The following is an 8,892-nucleotide window of genomic DNA, read 5'->3' on the forward strand; positions in this document are numbered from 1 at the left end:
GTATATATGTGTGTGTGTGTGTGTGTGTGTGTGTAATGTATGACACATTAATAAAAAATATTTTGATTTCATCTTTGTACTTTGGTATTAATGTTAATTTTAATAGCATATTTAGTAAAATAGTTTAGTAATATTTAGTAAATAATAAAATTAATACATTTATATTCATTTAAATAATAAAAAAATACGTAATGTTTAGATTTATTCTTTGTTCACATGCAGTGTACCGTTCATGTCCACTAGAGGGCGTCTCTCGTGTTCTCTTACTGTATAAAAAGATGGGACATTACCATTTTCTCACTTTTTATATACATAAAAGTCTTCCCAGCTGTTTGTTTGTTTGTTTTTTTAGCGTTTCCAGTTCCAACAGTCAGCCTTCTCTGACTGAATCATCCAGAACATGAACAGCACAGACTTGTGCTGATGTGTTACATTTATCATTTGCTTGGCACAATTTATTAACACTCTTACAAAAGTGCAAAGTGTGTGTTCCTCTCACACAAGGAACATTTAAAAAATACGAGTGCAGAACAAGCCCATCTCCATCTCAGTGTGAACGCACATCAAAGCCGAAAAAGAAAAGAAAATCCGATTAAATGTGGCAGATCAATGATTTTCTACTTAGAGGCAAATGCGATGGAAATAAAGCAGAGCAGCAGGGTACGGCCACGGCCCTCTGATGAGGTTTCAATTTGCACGGGGCCACAGGGAATCTGCTCTTCTCTCTAAACAGACAGACGACATGGGAACGCTCCACTAACATCTGTGAAACTACAACCGTTGTTCTCACACGTCACTGACCGCAGCAAAGATGGAGGGTTTCCACTGACCAATAACAGCTTTCCTTCAAAACATACTCACCTCAAATCATGCAGCTTATTGAGAAAGGTGTGATATATATATATATATATATAAACACTCAGAGCACCTTAGTATTTAACATCTGAACAGCAGAAGTAGCCTATACAAAAACAGCATGTATTTGGGTTAAAAGTGGTCGGCATTGTGTTTTTGTGCTGCTTTTGATTTGTAGTTGATGATTGCTCTGTTTTCAAATCCACAAACTCTGCCAGTTGGATCTATCTGTCATATTTCAGCCACATGAATGGAGTTCAGCCAGTGAAGATGAACATGGCGTGCTCATCAAAGTGGTCCTGCAAAACGTCCTTTGAGGTAAACTGAGAAGCAGCAAGCACAGCGTTTTATAAACATTTATTTTAAGTTGTTAAATGGTTGTCATAATGTTATATGTAAATGTATTGTTACTGTAATAATGATTATATTATTCTGCATGCATCCTTCATATTTTTTGCATAAACATATTTTATTATTAGGTATAGTTTAATATTTTTTTATTTTGACACTTTTATTTAGTATGTAATTTTAAGACTGTAATTTTAGTATTACACTACTATAGCATTTATTAATTATGTCTTATGTACATTTTAGGTCTTATGTGTTATTCTTATGTACTTAATAAGAATAAAAATAAATAATTTTTAAAAAATAAAAATAAGAATTTTTTTTTTTAAATGGTTAAGTTTTAATTTGTTTACTTTAATTTTATTTTAGTACCTCAACTTGAACTTGTTTCATTTCAGTTACATTACATGTGCTTTAAGTTTTTTTAAAAATAATTAATATATTTTATTATTACGTACAACTTAACATTTTTGTTTATTATTTCAAGGACTCGGTGTTGTGTTAGTATTATTTATAATATACTTATGCTTTTATCATTTTATTATTTTATAAAAAATATTTCAATTTAAAGCATTCTATTAAAAATAGCGTTAATTTATTTCTATTTCAGTTTTAGCTTTGGTAATTTTAAAATACTTAAAATTTTATTTCAGTTAAATGTTTTTTAGTTATTTATATTTTGTTTTATTTCAGCTATTTCAATTAACGAAAGCGATAGTAGTTTTTAATTTCAGTTTTATTTTTAGTTAACAGCAACAACAACACTGACAGAGACAAATAATGTTCTAATGTGACCTGGTTGTATTGCGTTATTTTCACTTCGTAACATACAGACTACAACCTACTGTAAATATAACATCTCACAAACATTGCCCTTTAGTCAGTTTTTAAGAATGTGTTACACTAGCATTTTATAAGCACTTAAAGAAATCTGACCAGGTAGCTATTTTCAAAATGTTTCTTCAGTTGTTTTAGTTATGTTTAAATTTAGCCATATGTTTAGAAGAGTTTAAAAATAGAATGTTTTTCAAATGTTCTGCAGCGTTACTGTACTATGTTGACTGCAACCGAAATGCGAAGCTGTTGAAATGTGTTATGCTTGCTGGGCAGTTGTGTTGGAGAAATGAGCAGGTGCCATAATTTCAATTCTGGCATTTATCGTTGACACGTAATAATGATGACATCCTAAACTAGAGCACTCACACATTTCAGCAACCATCTGTACCTCTTTCTCTTTCTCTGTCCATCTCTCATTCTCTTTTTGCTGGTTGTGTTTGTAGTCTCTCTCGCTCTCTTGCGTTGCGAGAGATAGAAGACTTTTGTGGTTCCTCTGTTCCAGCACTGGGTACTGCCGCCCCATATAACTTTCCCTCTCAATATCACTTCTAATGCTGTAACTGCATCTGCTCGCTCCATTCAGAAAGCTCCTCTTTGGCTGCCTGCTTCAAAACCTTTCTTCTGCTTCCTTCACAGACCAGCCAAAAACGCTCTGAACAGATTCAGGCTTCACATTTGTGGGTTAAGCATTTGGCCATTTCTCCTGGCGACCCATTTCTCCCTCTCTCGCCATCCATTCTATTCTTCTTTTCCCTCTCCTTCTTTTCTCCTCAGTAAATCTCTTGTCGTCTCCATTTACACTACATTTTCTTAGAGGTATCTAAGAACTAGAAAAACGAGATTTCTACTGGAGCTGTACACAAAACAAACAGTGTCTAGAGTAAGAATATATGTTGTTGTTTGCTTTATGTCCAAATTATTGAACATAAATCACATCACTAACCTCCAATCCATTTGTGTACAGTTCAGAGAACATGGTTAAATGTTAAATGATAGTTTTAATAATAATAAAAAAATATTATATGGTATTTAGAATTTTCTAAGTAATAATTTATTGTAATTAATAATTATTATTACAATGTATTATATAGATGATTATTATTTATTGTATCATTTATTATAATTATATATACTGGGTCTGTAAGATCCTAAAATTTGTAAATAATACAGTAAGTAAAATTGTGAGATATTGTTCCAATTTAAAATAACCGTTTTCTATTGTAATATATTTTAAAGTGTGATTTATTCCTGTGATGCAAAGCTGAATTTTCAGCATTATTACTCCAGTCTTCAGTGTCACCTGATCCTTCAGAAATCAGTCTAATATGCTATTTTATTGTATAATAAGTAATGAAGTGTAAATAATTAAATAATTAATTTTTATATCATTGCGTAAAATGTATAATTATATAATTAAAAATATATATTTTAATTATGTATTTCAATATATATATATATATATATATATAATGAAATAATTAAGACAATTTAAGAAAATGTAAACCATTGCAAAAAATGTAATAATTAAAAATTTAATAAAATTTTTAAATAAAAATTACAATTTAAACATGTATGTATGCATTATCTATGTGTGCATAGGTATACATAGATTCCAATAAATGCTATTTTTTCTCCCGGTTCATCACCCTCTAGGCAAATACCATAAGCCTAAATAATAGCACACCTGTTCTCTGTACAAGCCACATAATTTGATTTTCTATTCACAAACGTGAGAGACTATTTATATGCTAAAGTTTAATATTTGGCTTAGGAGTTTTGAAGAACCCCTAGGATGTAGCAGCATCAGAATCTGTATTTTTTTTTTATGATGACAGGCAAGCTTACGTTTAGAAGCATGCAATTTTGACAGAGCCTTATGCAGATCCAGCAAAGGCTCAGACTCGCTGACAGTTATAAAATGCAGTCAGACCACAGGGTCAGATTGAGGTCAGACCTTACAGATGCTTAAGAGAGCCAGAACTCGCTCACGGCTCCAGTGCGGGTGCCTTAAACATCAGTGTTCCGATAATGTCCCTCTTAAAATCACAATACAGCCTCTGATTTAAATTGCCTGGTTTTAATGAAAAAATGTCCGTTTTTTTCCCCTGAAAGTCTGGATTTAAGTCCAGCTGTGATGATACGACGACTCTAGAGGACAGATGGAGCATAAAAATAACCTAATACCAGTGAACATGTGCACAATGGCACGACAAACACGATATTTACATAATGTGATTAAACATGCAAGCGGGGTCACACGACATCCATCCAAAAAAAAAATAAAAAATCAACTGGGGTCTATAGGGTGTCTGTCATCGGTTGTGTTTGTGCGCCATGCATCCATGTGTCGCTATGCATGTGTCAGTGGGAGAGCGTGGTTTGTTGTCATGACCGCAGACGTCAAAAGATGGAAGGCCAGAGTTCCGGAAACTGACACTGACTCGGTCGTTCCGGAGTTTGTGGACATCATCCAGGTTCCTGAACCATCTGTGAGGGGGGAAGAAGGCCTCCTGCTGGGGCAAGTGAGGGTAATGAGACACATTGTCCCCGGGGCCTGTCAGGGCCCTGCTGGAAGTGCCAGGGTAGGTTTGGCCAAAATATCAAGTGCGTGGCATCGTTCTAAATGTTAAACGCGTAATCAGAGCCGTTGAAAACAGGACACAGGATGACGCATGTTTTCCCGCTGTGGCCCAGGGAAATGACTCTGTCCGTGTCAGACAAAAGATAAAGTACACTCTCATCCACTTCTAGAACAACGGTGAGCTTTATTGTTGAGTATTGGATTGGAATGAAAGCATTTGAACTTGATTCAAAGTAAAGTTTGCAGCCGCAACAATTACACCAAACCCAGTTTGCAAATGTAGATAACTTGTAGTGTGTAATATCTGCGTCTCTAGTGGCAACAAACGGTATTGCAATCTGTTTTACCAACCTGACACTAGCTATGTTTCCATCACCCTGTTGTTTTTATGCAGATTTTCAAGTATGCATCAGAAATGAGCAGTGCTGGGAAGTAACTGATTACATGTAATCTGGGTTACGTAATCAGATTTCAAAAATTAAGTACTCGCAATTAGATTAGATTTTAAAGTGATCATAATCAGATTACAGTTACTTTTTATAGATTACATGATTACATGTTATTTACACATTGCAGTAAATAATTCATAATGTATTGACTTGCCCTAACTCTTCTTTTTTCTCTTTTAAACCGCTTATGTAAATTTGGAAAGTTTTCCAGTGTTATGGAACGGCACACAGCAGCCACTAATCAGCTGACTGTAATTACACAGAAAATGGAAAGGCCATACAATTAGCTTAATTTGGCATGTTGATTTAATCAATTTTTAGCTTTTCCTCACCTTATGAACCCCAGTATGGGAAATCTTGATGTAATGTAATGTTTAATGCACTTTTTGATGTTGATAACAAATAATGGAAAATATTTTCTTAGATCAAAGAGTTAGATCAAAAAGTTATAATATCTAAAAGTAATCCAAAAGTACTCAGAACACATTACCTAATATGTGTAATCCAACAGATTATGTTAACTACAATTTCAATTATGTAATTTGTAGTCAGTAGTGGAAACGGCTAATTTTGAAAAAAGAAAAAAAAAAACTTTTACTCTCGCTTGAGATGGTTTTTGACTTGTGAGAAAAAGAGAATTCGAATAGTGGGAGATGGAAACGCATTTGCCGAATAAATTCTGACGTTGCGAACATTAAACCCACATAATAATCGGCTTTTTCTACCAATGGTGCCTTTCTGTTTTTTTTTTGTTTACTGTTGGTTACTAGGTTACCAATACCACCATCATCCACTTAAACAACTTTATGGAAACACACCTAATTTATATTTGTTCAAATTTTTATTTTTATTTTTTGAAAAGGCTCACTTCATGTTTGGATGAAAACCCAGCTATTGACTCAACCAATAGTGTTTGGGCCAAATCAGTTTGGCATTTGCTTGCACAAGTTTTGCAAGGGAATGCAAAAGCATTGAAATACATTGTCATTGAATCCTCACATCTTATTTCCATCACCAGTTTACCATTTGCCCACAAATGTTTTGCCAGTGAATGCAAAAGCACTGAAATTATCATTGAAATTCAACTGAAATTTAAATTGTGATTTTCCCCCCCTTCCATCACATGTTATTTGCATTCTTTTGCATTTGCTTACAAATGTTTTAGAAGCAAACACCAAACATTTGCCAAAAAATAAAATAAAATAAGTACAAACATAAATAAATAAAAATAAATAAACAAATAAATAAATAAATAATATTTTTATCACCAGTTTTGCATTTGCTCGCAAAGGTTTTGCAAGCAAAAGCCAAAAATTTGCAAAAGAGTTCAAAATTTTTATTTCTATCACCAGTTTTGCATTTGCTTGCAAATGTTTTGCAAGAGAACACAAAAAATCATTGAACCATATTGTCTTTTTATCTTATATATTTCCATCACCACTTTTGCTTTTGTTTACAAAAGTTTTAAAAGCGAATACAAACATTTGCAAGAGAATGCAAAAGTTTTGCCAGTGAATGCAAAAGCATTGAAATAATTCAAAGTTTTCCTCCCATCTTTTTCCATCACCATGTCCCCTTTGGTGCTGCGTAGCTGTGCTTGATAGACATGGGAAACCTGTTTGTAAATTAACAATTTTTTAAAATATATATTTCCGTTTGTTGTTGCTAATGATGCAGAAATGATCAACTGCACCTTTAAACTTGCAGTTTCAGTAGAAAAATAATGCTTTTTGTGGACAAATTTGCTTTATCTCATCTTAAACATATATTTTTCAAGTGGAAAACATACTTTGAAGTGTTAAAATGATTTGGCATTTTCCACTAAATTGCTGAGTGATTAGAGATTAAATATGGTCTGCAGACTCAATAGCCTGGCAATGTTTGCAGACTCAGGCTTTTAATAAGTGGAGTGAGCTTGTTACATTACAACTACACGCACACTGAACTGAAATACCCTTGTCTTGTAAATCATAAGTCACCATTTAATGGCAGCCAATGTGATTATACATTAGCGTCATAGCTCATGAAATCTGATTTGAGCGGAGAGGAAATCAAGGCAGAGGTGTGATGGACAGTCTGACCCGTGTGTTTGTGGAATCAGTCCACGTTGATCAATAATTCAGTCAGAGTTTAATATTTGCACTCAAAATCCAGCAGAATCCACTAGGATTTTTATAAGAACTGTGTTAGCAGTGCTTAAGAAAATGAACAGTCTCAAAGCCAAAATATATACAGTAATTGCAGGGAAAAGGATTTCTGCATGAATTTGATCTGATTTTCACAGCAATTGAACCACTACTAACAGCACACAAACAATACATTTCCATGCCTTACTATTAAATGTATTGAATGAAAAAAGATGGAAGGGTGAACTGGATTGGATTCAATAAAATACTGTGTTGTTGTTCACATACTTTTTCATGCAACTAAAAAAAGTGTATCATGTTGACCTAGTTCTGGTTTTGTGAGTTTGACCATTGGTGTCCAGCACGGATCGCTACTGAGATCTAAACTTTAACTTGAAGCCAAATACTCCCACACTTATGCTGTTGTTTTTAGAGACTGTATTGATGTATTGTTTGCCTTGCGCAATGGTGAAATAAAAGAGTTTACTGTTGTACATGATCATATGAATGGGATTATATCATACTGATAAATCTGACTCTACTGTATATGAATCATCAAGCAATGAGAAATTAGAGTTCACATGAACTGTAAGGAGACCTAACTATTAACTTTATCTATTGAAAAATAATAAAGACTTCTATCTATCTATCTATCTATCTATCTATCTATCTATCTATCTATCTGCTCTTGTATTCTTAGTTTGTTAAGCATCTTAGATGTTGACTTTAGATTTAGTTGAGACATATTTGAAACAATTCCTGTAAAATTCCTATAAAATAAAGCTCAGATAATTTGATCTTAAGATCTTGATGAGAAATATTTGTAATATAATATATTGTGATAAATATGACTTTTGATTGCAGATTTGAAATGCCTGGAATATACAATAAACAAATTATAATAAATATATAAGCAAAATGTCTCATTTGATACATTTGAACTTGTCCTTTATTTATCAAACATTTATCATTGTTTAATTTTATTATTTAATTTTTTAATTTTATTTCATTGTTAATTTTGCTTTCTAAAAACTGGTCAGAAGTTATAATATTGAGATAATTATTTTCATTTAATTCTGTTGACAGGTAATATTTTTTTTATGTTTCCTCTGGTTTGAAATCTGAAAGTATTTAATGGTGGGTAGAAAAGATCATTTTTTTAGACATATTTATAATATTTTAGCAGTATCTATCTATCTATCTTTTTTTTTTTTTTTGAGGGTCTGTGGCATCAAAAAGTTTGTAAACCCCTAGAGGAGAAATCATTTTCTATGGGTTCTCATTGTCATTTTGACACTGGTGTGTTTGTCCATGTCTTCAATTCATGATATCAAATATCTTCCTAACTTGATTTGTTTTGTCCCGAAAGACCACAGACACCAAGAAAGACCTGCTACTACATCCAGGTCGTCTTTCTCCCATGAGAAATGGAATCGTTTGGGCTCTTGTCACATTTCACATCTCTGAGAGGCTGATTACGGCCTGGAAGCAGCATGACTGAGCCATGCGACCTGAGGGATGCCGGTTCCCGTGTGCGCACACGAGGAAGATATTTGGGGAGGTATTTCAGCTCTCTTACATAAACACAGGCAGGTTGCAGGATTATATGGGATTCAAGAGGCAAACCTGTCTCTGCTGGAGATTTCCAGAGTGCAGGACTGTTTAATGCCATATCTGTTTGGTGATGATTACAACA

This window comes from Sinocyclocheilus rhinocerous, unplaced genomic scaffold (assembly GCF_001515625.1).
Source record: "Sinocyclocheilus rhinocerous isolate Xijiao unplaced genomic scaffold, SAMN03320098_v1.1 scaffold1697, whole genome shotgun sequence".
Lineage (NCBI taxonomy): Eukaryota > Metazoa > Chordata > Actinopteri > Cypriniformes > Cyprinidae > Sinocyclocheilus > Sinocyclocheilus rhinocerous.